This window comes from Aquarana catesbeiana, linkage group LG11 (genome assembly GCF_042186555.1).
Source record: "Aquarana catesbeiana isolate 2022-GZ linkage group LG11, ASM4218655v1, whole genome shotgun sequence".
In the NCBI taxonomy this organism is placed as follows: Eukaryota; Metazoa; Chordata; class Amphibia; order Anura; family Ranidae; genus Aquarana; species Aquarana catesbeiana.
The window spans coordinates 246,907,960-246,920,621 of NC_133334.1; positions in this window are offsets into that span (position 1 = coordinate 246,907,960).

Genomic DNA, 12,662 nt, shown 5'->3' on the forward strand with positions numbered 1-12,662 from the left:
CACAACGTCACCTGCCACATGTAGCAGATATCACCTGCCACATCACCTGCCACACATTGCGGATTGTCACTTGCCTGGACGTCACCTGCCACACATTGCGGAATGTCACTTGCCACAACGTCACCTGCCACACGTAGCGTATTGCCACTTGCTGTGTCCCAGAGTAAAGGCAGGCAGCAGAGAAATTATGTAATCTCTCTGCTGGACAGTGTGGGTGGAACTGCAGTGATCCAGGGCGGGCAGTGAGATTTGCTGCCCCCCTGAAAGCACTGCCTGGGATGATGGTACCATCAGATCCCATGGTAGGGCCGGCCCTGGTGGGTATAATGCTAGGGAGAGGTTACTGTCGAGGAGGGACAGAGCATGGATACCACTTCTGGCTCTGCTATTTGGGGACTCTAAATAACTGGGCTGAAGATCTTCTTATTAGTCTATCAAGTGCGCCTACACCGCTGCTCTGCCTGTCAGCCAACCCCCTCCACTAGATGCTGCTCCGGTAATTTAGGCAATATAAGAGCATCTTCTCAAATGCTGGGAATGTATTAAAGTGCCACCAACTATGCTGAAAACTATTGTACCCGGGTTGGCTGCGGTATTAAGGCTTTGTTGTCATATTGTTTGGGACCGTTAAGTAAGCACTCTGCCACTGTATTGTTATGTCACCTCTAATTAACCAAATAATAACGGTGCCACTTTTCTTGGTCTCTGTGTACCTTTACTCCATCTTGGGTACCAACTAAATGGCCCTGCACACAAGCAGATCTAACAATTAGGAAGACACACAGCTGCACATTCTTAATCCTCTTCTGCAGGGTTAATTAAAACCTAACTCTGGGAGGTCTAAAAATGAACCCTTTGCAGTGGGACTGCACCTGCTTGTTTAGGTCTAGGGGGTCAAAGAAAAGTAGATTTTACCGATTTTGATTGATGCTGATTTTGATGATACCAAGGGACAGTCTACCGCTGGAGCATGGGGGAGTGCCACCTTCCAGGGGGAGCAGATGATTGTGTAAGTTGAAGTGCAAAAACTCTTAACTAGACTAAACGAGCAGTTACCCTTGCAGTATTGGTGCAGCCCCACTGCAGGGGATAATTGTTGAATTTTCCCAGAGTTGGGCTTTAAAAGATAAGTTTATCTTTTTTTCTCATTTCAGCTCCCCTATGTACCAATGAACCATTAATGTACCTCTGTTGCAGAAAAATAAAAAGATTTCTATGATTTTTAGAGCCCTGGTGTGTTCCATAGAAAAGTTCATGGCTTCCTGGTATGTAGATTTGGGATGTGAAAACTGTTAGGACACAGGAAGGAGTTCACCAGCTGACCTCATTAGCACACACACCCTGTACCCATCAACTAAGTTTGCACGGCATCCCCAGAATCGTGCATTTGCCTGGCTTATCAAAGCTGCACGGAATCCCCAGCTCCCCTCCAGACGTGCCCTGGCCCATGCTAAACTTTCTGGGGCTGCAGGTTGAACACTCCTGATGTAGTGCAAGGCCCTGCCAGATTGGAAGCAGAGTGTATTGATAAATAGGTGGGTCATTCTATTCCATACTTTTAGTAAAGCTAAAGGAAATTGTACAGAGATTGTACTGTACTGTAAATACAGTTGTGGGGATTAGTTTTAAAGAGACAAACAAATGGCCCCTTCCTCTACCTGTAACTGGCCTTCACAGCAAGGAGTACATGGAAGGGCAACACATGCAAAACAAAAGCAAAGAAAATTCCCAGCTCAACTCACCAACCAGTCTACTTACCAACCAAATTAACCTGTCTAACAGATTGTGTTAAAAACAAGGGGTTTAATTAGCACACATTTGCAAATACATGCGTAACCTGCAGAGCCTCTTCAGGGCACCCCAGCGTTATCTGCAGTTGTAACTCTTGTATTATCAGAGCCTCCATAGTGGAAGCACATGCATTCTAATGGATAGATAGAGGACAGGTGAGCCTGGAGGTAGCCTTTCCCTCCTTAAAGGCACTGGGGCACACTGGACACCCAGCACATAGCACAATGGCAGCAAAGGTGTCCAGTGTGTCTCCCTCACCAATATTAAATCAGTAACAAACAAATGGCCCCTGTTCTCACCTTTTAACTGGCCTTAACGGCAAGGAGCACATGAAGGGGGGCCCATTCAAAACAAAAGAAAATTCCCAGCTCAACTCACCAACCAGTATGCTTACTCTTTTAAAGAGAACCCGTTGCTTAGCAAAGCACAGCTGCCCTATAAAGTGGAACTGTGCCATTCAAAAGTAAGCATATAGGCCAGTTACCAAAACCTACCTTTGTATGCTTTCCCTGCATGCTTTGTAGCTTGTCTGCTGCTGCTTACTTTCCATTTCTAAGGATTACATATCCCATGGTACCTTGCTGCCTGTGAGCCATGATTTCAGTACTGGCTGTGCCTCCTGAAATGTTTCCCCTCAGCACCTGTGTAGTTCAAAAGGCAGGCTCTGTCACATGTGTGACACAACAGAACCCACCACATGGCCTAATGATTATGTGTCACAGAATTCAACTAAGTAAATGTGTGTGGATTGCCACAAAGTAAGTCTACACACATCAGGGTCAGTCAAAGCAGGGTGGTCTCCGAGTGCACGTGGTCTGCGAGTGCACGTTGTCTGTGAGTGCACGTGGTCCGCTAGTGCACGTGGTCTGCGAGTGCACATAGGCTGCGAGTGCACCTGGTCTGCGAGTGCACACAGTCTGTGAGTGCACATAGGCTGCGAGTACACGTAGGCTGCGCGTGCATGTGGTATGCGAGTGTACGTTGTCTGAGAGTGCACGTGGGCAGCGAGTACCTGTGTATTGTCTTGTTGAGTACCTGTGTATTGTCTTGTTGAGTACCTGTGTATTGTCTTGTTGGGTACCTGTGTATTGTCTTGTTGAGTACCTGTGTATTGTTGAGTATTAGTGTCAGGAATCTAGTTTTTAGGTAATTTGGACAGGGTATAATCCCCAATCCTCATTAAATTAGTAGGTACGATGCCCGGGGGGGGGGGGGATTTAACTCGGTGTACATCCTGCGGCATGTATGAGTTCCTTGATTATCTGGGCGAGGGCGAATACTGCTTTGCAAAATGTAGCACATTGTTTCCCTGGTAGGAAGCCCAGGTTTGGAATCTAGGGAAGCAGATGTCAGCACTGAGAAGACCCTCCATACTAAAGGAGAGCCAGGAGCGTACCCAGCAGGTGTCGGCAGGGGCCAGCACAGAGGCGGGTGGAGACAAAGAGCTGCAGGCACTAGAAACGAGTAGATGGGTGACAGTCGGGAAGGATAGAAGGGGAAGCGCCAAGGAGGCCGATCCTGGGCTGGACTATCCCAATAAGTACGCTCCATTGAGTGACATAGGTGAAACCAGTCAGGGACCATCCACTGCTGGAGCTCAGGGACTTTCCTAGCTGTCAGGGGAAGAACTCCTTCAGTAAGAGTGGGGGGGAAGCGAAGGGAAAGGATAAACAGATTCTGGTGGTAGGGGACTCAATTCTTAGAAGGACAGAGAGGGCAATCTGTGAAAAAGACCTGAATCGCCAAACTGTATGCTATCTACCGGGCGCTCGGGTTCGGCACATGACAGATCTGGTGGACAGATTACTGGGACGGTCTGGGGAAGACCCAGCTGTCATGGTGCACGTTGGCACCAATGACAAAGTTAGAGGCAGATGGAGTGTCCTAAAGAACGATTTTTAGGGACTTAGGAGCTAAATTGAGGAAAAGGACCTCCAAGGTAGTATTCTCAGGAATACTACCGCTACCTCGAGCCATACCAGAAAGGCAGAGGGAGATTAGGGAAGTAAACAAGTGGCTGAGGAGCTGGTGTAGTAAGTAAGGGTTTGGGTTCCTGGAGAACTGGGCCAACTTCTCAGTCAGTCACCAGTTCTATAGAAGGGATGGAAATGAAGAGGGTGCAGATCTGCTGGGAATGAAGATGGTCAAAAGGGATTTTTAAACTAGGCGATGGGGGGAGAGTCCAGAGGTAGAGATAGTCAGCAAAAAATATGAGCAATGAAAATATTCCAGAGGGTAGTATTGGGGGCATTAATGGTAGGTTCACTAAAGAACATAAACCCAAGGTAAGTATAGTAACAAGGCCTATTTGCAATCTCGGAACACCCAATAAGAGGACAGTATGCAAACGGTCTAAACTGCGTGGCATGTTCACCAATGCCAGGAGCCTGGCGGACAAGATGGGTAAACTAGAGATACTGTTGATCAAGGATTTAGAGTTTGTGGGAATTTTAGAGACCTGGTTCAACAGCTCTCATGATTGGCTGGCAACCATTCAAGGGTATTCCCTTTATTGCAGGGATAGAGAGGGTAAAAAAGGGGTAAGGGTATGCCTATATATCAAGAATATTGTACAAGTGAATATGAGAGATGACATTAATAAGGGAGCTAGGGAGGAGGTGGAATCCTTATGGGTAGAGCTCCAAAGGCATGAACCTAAGGGGAAGATAATACTGGGAGAATGCTATAGGCCCCCTAACCTGAGGGAGGAGGGGGAGACGGACCTCCTATGACAATTTGGATTAGCAGCAAGGATGGGAAGTATTATCATAATGGGGGATTTTAATTATCCAGACATAGACTGGACGGAGGGAACCACACATTTATCAAAGGCTCACCAGTTTCTAAATGTCTTGCAGGACAATTTCATGGGTCAGATGGTAGACACACCAACAAGGCATTACTAGATCTACTGATTACCAACAATACAGACCTGATAACGGATGTGGAAATACGGGGCAATTTAGAAAACAGCGATCACTGGTCAATTGGCTTCAGTATAAATTACACATATAGGAAACACTTGGGGAACACAAAGACACTGAATTTCAAAAGAGCCAACTTCCCTAAACTACGAACCTTGCTAGAAGATATAAATTGGGATAAAATCTTAGAAACAAAGAACACGGAGGAGAGATGGGTTTGCTTTAAGAGCATATTAAATAAGGGTATTAGCCAGTGCATCCCATTGGGAAATAAATTTAAAAGAGCGAACAAAAGTCCTAGATGGCTTAACTCTAATGTAAAAATGCATATAAAAGCAAAGGAGAAGGCCTTCAAAAAATACAAGGCTGAGGGATCATCATCAGCATTCAGACTTTACAAAGAATGCAACAAGATATGTAAGGGTGCAATTAGGGAGGCTGAGATAGAACACGAAAGACACATAGCGGAGGAGAGCAAAAAAAAATCCCAAGAAATTCTTTAAGTATATAAACAGTACAAAAAAGGGAGGAAAGACCATATGGGCCCCATAAAGAATGAGGAAGGACATCTGGTTACAAAGGATGGGGAGATGGCGAAGGTATTGAATTTATTCTTCTTCTCAGTCTTCACGAGGGAATCGGGGGGCTTCAATAACCAAAACTGCAGTGTTTGTCCTCATGACACATTACAGGAAGCACCCTCATGGCTAACGGAGGACAGAATTAGAAACAGACTTGGGAAGCTTAACATTAATAAATCACCGGGACCAGATGGCTTGCACCCGAGGGTACTTAGGGAACTCAGTCAAGTAATTGCCAGACCATTGTTCCTAATTTTTACTGACAGTCTACTGACAGAAATGATTGGAGAAAATCCAATGTAGCACCAATATTTAAAAAAGGGCCAAAATACATCCCTGGAAATTACAGACCAGTTAGCCTAACATAAAAAGTATGCAAGCTCTTGGAGGGGATGATAAGGAACTATTTACAAGATTTTAGTAAGGAAAACGGTATCATTAGTAATCAGCATGGATCTATGAAGAATCATTCTTGCCAAACCAAGTTATTAACCTTCTATGAGGAGTTGAGCTGCCATCTAGATAAAGTAGACATGGTGTATCTGGATTTTGCAAAAGCATTTAACACAGTTCCCCATAAACATTTACTGTACAAAGTAAGGTCCGTTGGCATGGACCATAGGGTTAGTACATGGATTGAAAACTGGCTACAAGGGCGGGTTCAGAGGGTGGTGATAAATTGGGAATACTCAGAATGGTCAGGGGTGGGAAGTGGGGTCCCCCATGGTTCTGTGCTGGGACTAATCCTGTTCAATTTGTTCATAAACGACCTGGAGGATGGGGTAAACAGTTCAATCTCTTTATTTGTGGATAAAACTAAGCTAAGCAGGGCAATAACTTCTCCACAGGATGTGGAAACCTTGCAAGAAGATCTGAGAAAATTAATGGGGTGGGCAACTACATGGCAAGTGAGGTTTAGTCCTGGTTTACATTGGTACGATTTGAAATGTGATTTGACATGTCAAATCGGCGGCAATTGACGGCAATGGCACCGTCCTAATCGGTGCGACACTGCATTTGCGGCGCCGCACCGATTTCAAAAAGTAGTTTCTGTACTACTTTTTGCAATTTCGGGCTGTGATTTACATTGACATCTGTGCAGAGACCTGCACAGATGTCTCCGAAATCGCGCCCGAAATCGGGACTGACATGCAGGAGTGAAAGTTGAGTTCAGCTGAACTCACACGGCTTCATTCCCGCAGCTCAGTGTGAACCTGGGCTCCATGTAGAAAAATGTAAAATAATGCATTTGGGTGGCAAAAATATGAATGCAATCTACTCACTAGGGGTGAACCTCTTGGGGAATCTAGGATGGAAAAGGACCTGGGGGTCCTAATAGAGCATAGGCTCAGGAATGGCATGCTATGCCAAGCTGCTGCTAACAAAGCAAACAGAATATTGGCATGCATTAAAAAAGGGGATTAACTCCAGAGATAAAGCGATAATTCTCCTGCTCTACAAGACTTTGGTCCATTCTCACCTGGAGTATGCTGTCCAGTTCTGAGCACCAGTTCTCAGGAAGGATGTACTGGAAATGGAGCGAGTACAAAGAAGGGCAACAAAGCTACTAAAGAGTCTGTAATGATATTAGTTATGAAGAAAGGTTGCGAGCACTGAACTTATTCTCTCTGGAGAAGAGACCCTTGAGAGGAATTCCCTTCCACAGGCAGTGGTTTTAGCGGGGTGCATCGATAGTTTCAAAAAAACTATTAGATAAGCGCCCGAATGACCACAACATACAGGGATATACAATGTAATACTGACATAAAATCACACACATAGGTTGGACTTTATGGACTTGTGTCTTTTTATAACCTCACCTACTATGTAACTATATTAATAGGAGTAGGCTTGAAATAATTTAAATACAACATGGAAATAAATATATGATTTTATGTTTTGACCAGAGATACACTTAAAGTGATTCTAAAGGATAAATGTTTTTTTTTTCTTTAACCCTTTCGTGCCTAAGCCTATATCTCACATATGTTGCTTACAAGATAAAATCTGTATTTTTTGGTATAAAATTACTTAGACCCCTCAAACATTATATATATTTTTTAGCAGAGAATCTAGAGAATAAAATGGTGATCGTTGCGGGGGGGCATGGCTGGCCGCAGAGTAAGATGGCCGCTTGATCCACCAGCTCCGCTCAGAAATTCACTACCTGCAAGCAAAAGTGGCTGACCTGGAAGACCGTTCCAGAAGGAACAATATTAAATTTACGGGCATCCCAGAAACCATCAGACCCCCTGATCTGATCCCCTATCTACAACAACTTTTCCTCAAATTCCTGCCTCGGTTATCACAAGCTGATATTATCATAGACTGTGCTCATGGGATCGCCAAGCCTAACTACCTCCCTGCTTCTATCCCACGAGATGTGCTTGCGCATATTTTTTTCACATAAAAGAACCCATTATGGTCCTAGCCCACTCTGCCTCCACACTACCAGACCCCTATTCCTCTATCTCCCTCTTCACTGATATATCCGCAGCCACAGCTCAAAAGCGAAGGGAGTTCAACCAAGTCACTGTGGTTCTCAGAGATAAGCATGTAACCTACAAATGGGGCTTCCCCACCAAATTGGTAGTGACTTACCAAAACCAATCAATCACCATCTCAATATCGAAAGAGGGCATCAAAAGGCTGCTAAACTGGGGCCTTCTCACCTCTCCCCCTTCTTGACCCTAAGCCACAGCGCTCCTGCACACAAAACCAAGAGCGTAAACTCACAAAATCTCACTCCTCATACTTATCAAAACAATCACCTTTGCTCCTGGCCGTGCCTCTGGTTACTCATGTATAGCATTATGACTTTTCACTATCAGAATGATGTCCCGGGCGAGCGTCACCTCAAGTGCGCTTTCAGGTTTTGTTACTCTCTTCTTACCCCTGAAGAAGAAAATAGAGTGCCAAGCATCCTAACTTACGTCCAATTCTTATTGGTCTTGTATTCTGTTGTACCTGTTATTGCCTTCTTTTATTTAAATATTTTTTTTTTTCATTTGTTCACTGTTGTATTGCTAGTTCCACTGCATTGAGCATAAAGCATCTGTTATTGATAATTGCTCTTATTTTATCGCTGCCTGAATGTGTGGTTATAGAAGGTGTTGTCTACCCCCCGATTGTTTTGCTCTCATCCCAACATGTTGATCGTCATTACATCTTTAAACGCAAAAGGCCTAAACTCCCCTTTCAAAAGAAATGTATTATGGAAAGAAGCCCTTAAACATAATACAGACCTGATTTGTGTTCAAGAAACTCACTTTCCTTCCCACAAGCCTCCCAGCAGTTCCCACACTGCTTTTTTGCTAAAAAGAAAGCTGGGGTATTGATTGCCATACAATCCTCTGTATCTTTCAAATTGGTTCCCTCTGAGGTTGACCCCAATGGCAGATACCTCATCTTAAACGCATTAATAAACAGTTGGATGATGACCATTGTCAGCATATATGCACCAAACACTAACCAACAGCTCTTTTACAAAACAGTAATGGAAAAATTAGGACCCTTCCGACAGTCTACGCTAGTCATATGTGGGGACTTCTACCAAATAGTAGATCCAGTATTGGTTTCTTCCAACCCCACCCATAAACATTCCACTGCTCTATCTTCCCTGTTACACTCAGAAGACCTCTACAACTCCTGGAGGTGTCGCCATGACATGGAAAGAGACTACACCTTCTATTCCCACACGCAGAAATAAACACACACTCCCGTCGGTCCAGGAAGCTAAGATTGATGTTATCTCATGGTCTGACCATGTTCCCATTTCTTTAAAATTATTTCCCTCTCAAAATATTGAGAAAAGTAATACGTGGAGGCTCAACACCTCTCTTCTCTCTCACCCCCATCACCAGAAGCAGATCGCATCTGAGATTGAGAATTATTTTGCTTTGAATGCAAGGTCCCATCAAAGAAAAAATCCATAAATTCTTAAATAACAGTGTCCATCAAGAGCAAGAATAAATTTGCAAAAAGAGAATCGTGACAAAGTCTTCAAAGCAAACGAAGTGCATCCAGATCACCACCCAAAGTGTATGAATAACCTGCTTACCAGAAAGCGATTACCGCCGTAGCAGTCTTGCCCAGCCTAGGGAAGTAAGGTCTCCCTCAACCCTTATGGGAAATCCAGAACTCCCACTGTTGCTAGAGGTACTCAAAGACATAAGACAAAAAAGACTCCTCTGCCGCCAAATCCAGCAACATCTCCTTTCCACGTCCTTCCAAATGGAACTCACAAGGATTGCCTGAGAGGTCTTCTTATCCAGCTAGGGGCCCACAAGAAGAAAAAATGCACCGCCACTACTAACAGCCTGTTAGAACGCATACGCACTCTAGAGATCGCCAACAAAGCACAATCCTCACCACATCTAGATGAAGAATTACGCTCGACAAGATGCACACTTAGTGAACACCTTAACAATAATTTTGACCTATCCATCAAAAGACTTTGTCTACATTTCTACACAAACCACAACAAACCAGTGGCTTGCCTCACTAGACAGCTCAAACGACGCCTAACCCAATCTAAAATCTCGTACCTTATCTCCTCCTCTGGTACCCGTCTCACAAACTCAAAGGATATAGCCAATCGATTTAGCTCCTTTTATGCCAATCTATACAATACCTCTACTTTAGGCAATGTCCCAGCCCCGTCCCAAGAAGATATAGCACATTTTCTAGACCAGATACAACTACCCTCAATCTCGTCAGAACAACTCCAAACTCTCTCAGCCCCTTTATCCCCACTTGAGATCGAACAAGCAATTGCCTCCCTTCCACTGCACAAAGCCCCCGGTCCTGAGGGGTTCAGCAATGAATAATATAAACAATTTGCTGACCTACTCACCCCACACCTATGCCATTCCTTTAATCACATTGCCTCCACAGGCTCTCTCCCTCCAGAATCCTTAGAGGCCACCATCACTACAATTCCAAAACCCAGTAAACCGTCCGACGACCCTGCCAGCTACAGCCCCATCTCTTTACTGCATATGAACACTAAACTTTATGCTAAATTGCTAGACACCTGCCTGTCCAGTATCATTCCACATTTATTCCATCTTGATCAGGTGGGGTTTGTGGCTGGCAGACAAGCGTCAGATGGTACTCACTGATACATAGACCTGTTACAATGGGTAGAGCATCATTGGGTGCCTTCACTCTTCGTCTTTGTTAGGGTAGATTGGAACTTTCTTAAGGCAGTTTTGATAAAATTTGGCTTTTTGAGCCCCATGTTTAGAGCCATAATGGCTCTCTACTCACTTCCCAGCGCTAGGTATCCTATCTGTCCCCATCCATATAACTAATTGGACCCATCAAGGGTGCCTCTTATCTCCCTTAATTTTTACACTAATTATGGAACCATTAGCCCACTCCATACGTACAAGCCCTTTGATCTCTGGCATCCAGATTGAAGAAACTACACACAAAATCGGCCTCTATGCTGATGATGTAATTATCTCACTCATTAACCCAGCCAAATCTCTCCCTCACCTTCATCATACTCTAGAACTTTTTAGCAAAGTTTCCATGTACAAGGTTAACTACACAAAATCCTGCATGTTAGGAGCCCACATTGATTCACATACTAAATACAACATCACTGTCAACACATTCTTCTCATGGGCCCTTAACTCTTCTGTAATTACTTAGGTTTTCAACTAGGTACTCCCACTTCCCTCTTACTATCCCTCAACTTCTCACATCTCATCTCCAAACTCCAAAAAGCTATGCGGGATCTTCAACATGTGCAGGCCTCCTGGGCTGGTTGCATTGCTCTATTCAAAATGTATTTCCTGCCTCACGTGTTGTACACCTTCAAAACTACCCCTATCACTTTTTTGCAATCTCACCTCCACAAAATACAAGCTATTATAACCTCTTTCATTTGGAATGGGAAACATCCTAGGATCAAAGGTACCACACTATGCTCACCCATGTCAGCTGGTGAAATGGGGGCCCCAAATATAAAAGCATACTTTAAGGCAATCATACTGGACCAAGCAAAAACCTGGTGGAAAGCCACCTCACAACCCACCTGGCTGCAGATCCTAAGAACAGTCCTAGCAACCTGTCCCAAGACCTGCGTCAGTGCCTTGCTCCTCAATCACCATGGAATGGACACATACCTTAGCACTATCAACGCAACCCTTAAAATGTGGAGAGCAACTCACCAGCAAGAAACTACACACAAAATTGGCATCTATGCTGATGATGTAATTATCTCACTCATTAACCCAGCCAAATCTCTCCCTCACCTTCATCATACTCTAGAACTTTTTAGCAAAGTTTCCATGTACAAGGTCAACTACACCAAATCCTGCATGTTAGGAGCCCATATTGATTCACATACTAAACATAACATCACTGTCAACACATCCTTCTTGTGGGCCAGGAGTATTCCTCATCAATCACTATCCCTCATCCCTATAGCAGGACTACTAGCCTTCATCCCAGATATCTCCACAGATTGGATCACTGCTGGTCTTTAACACATTGGGAACTTATACCACAACTCTGTACTACTTTCCTTTCAACAACTATAAACCAAATACCACATTACCTCCAAAGACTTCTTTAAATACCTCAGAATCCATTCAGCCCTCTCACGTGCACAATGGTCTAATGGCCCTCTCTTCTGGCATCTTATAAAATTCTATGATGCAGAAAACCATAACCAAAATGGTATCTTCTTCATTTATAAGCTCCTCACTGTCTCCCAGCTCAAAAACAAATCTTCTGCAATGTTACATTGGGAACAACTCCTCCATCGCATCTACTCACCACAACAATAGTCACAAGCCCTTCTGTTACCAACAAGAGTATCCAGATGTATACTTCACAGGGAATCTATCCAAAAAATGTTACATGATTGGTACCTCACCCCATCTAAACTAGCATGGATTTACCCCAACACCTCTAACTTATGTTGGAGAAACTGTGGCGACCCTGGTACCTCCCTACTCATTTGGTGGAACTGCCCGATAATGGCTCAGTTATGGACTATCCTTACTAAATTTATGTCCTCAATTCTCTCAGTCCCTGTACCCCTATCTCCACAGATGGTCCCGTTGGGTTTAGAAATTGACTCATGGCCCTCAACCATATACACAGTGCTATCCCATGTCCTTATTGCCACCAGACTAGCAATAGCCAGAAATTGGAAATCTCCCAACCCACCTTCAATTACAGAAATGATTTCTATTCTTAACACTCATTGTCTAATGGAATTCATGCATGCTAAAGCTCATCTTCAGATCTCCAAATTCTACAGAAGCTGGGGCCCCTGGCTCAACCATCCTAAATGCATACCTCTTAGGTGAGTCATCATTCTTCGCATTAGCAACTACAAACCCAA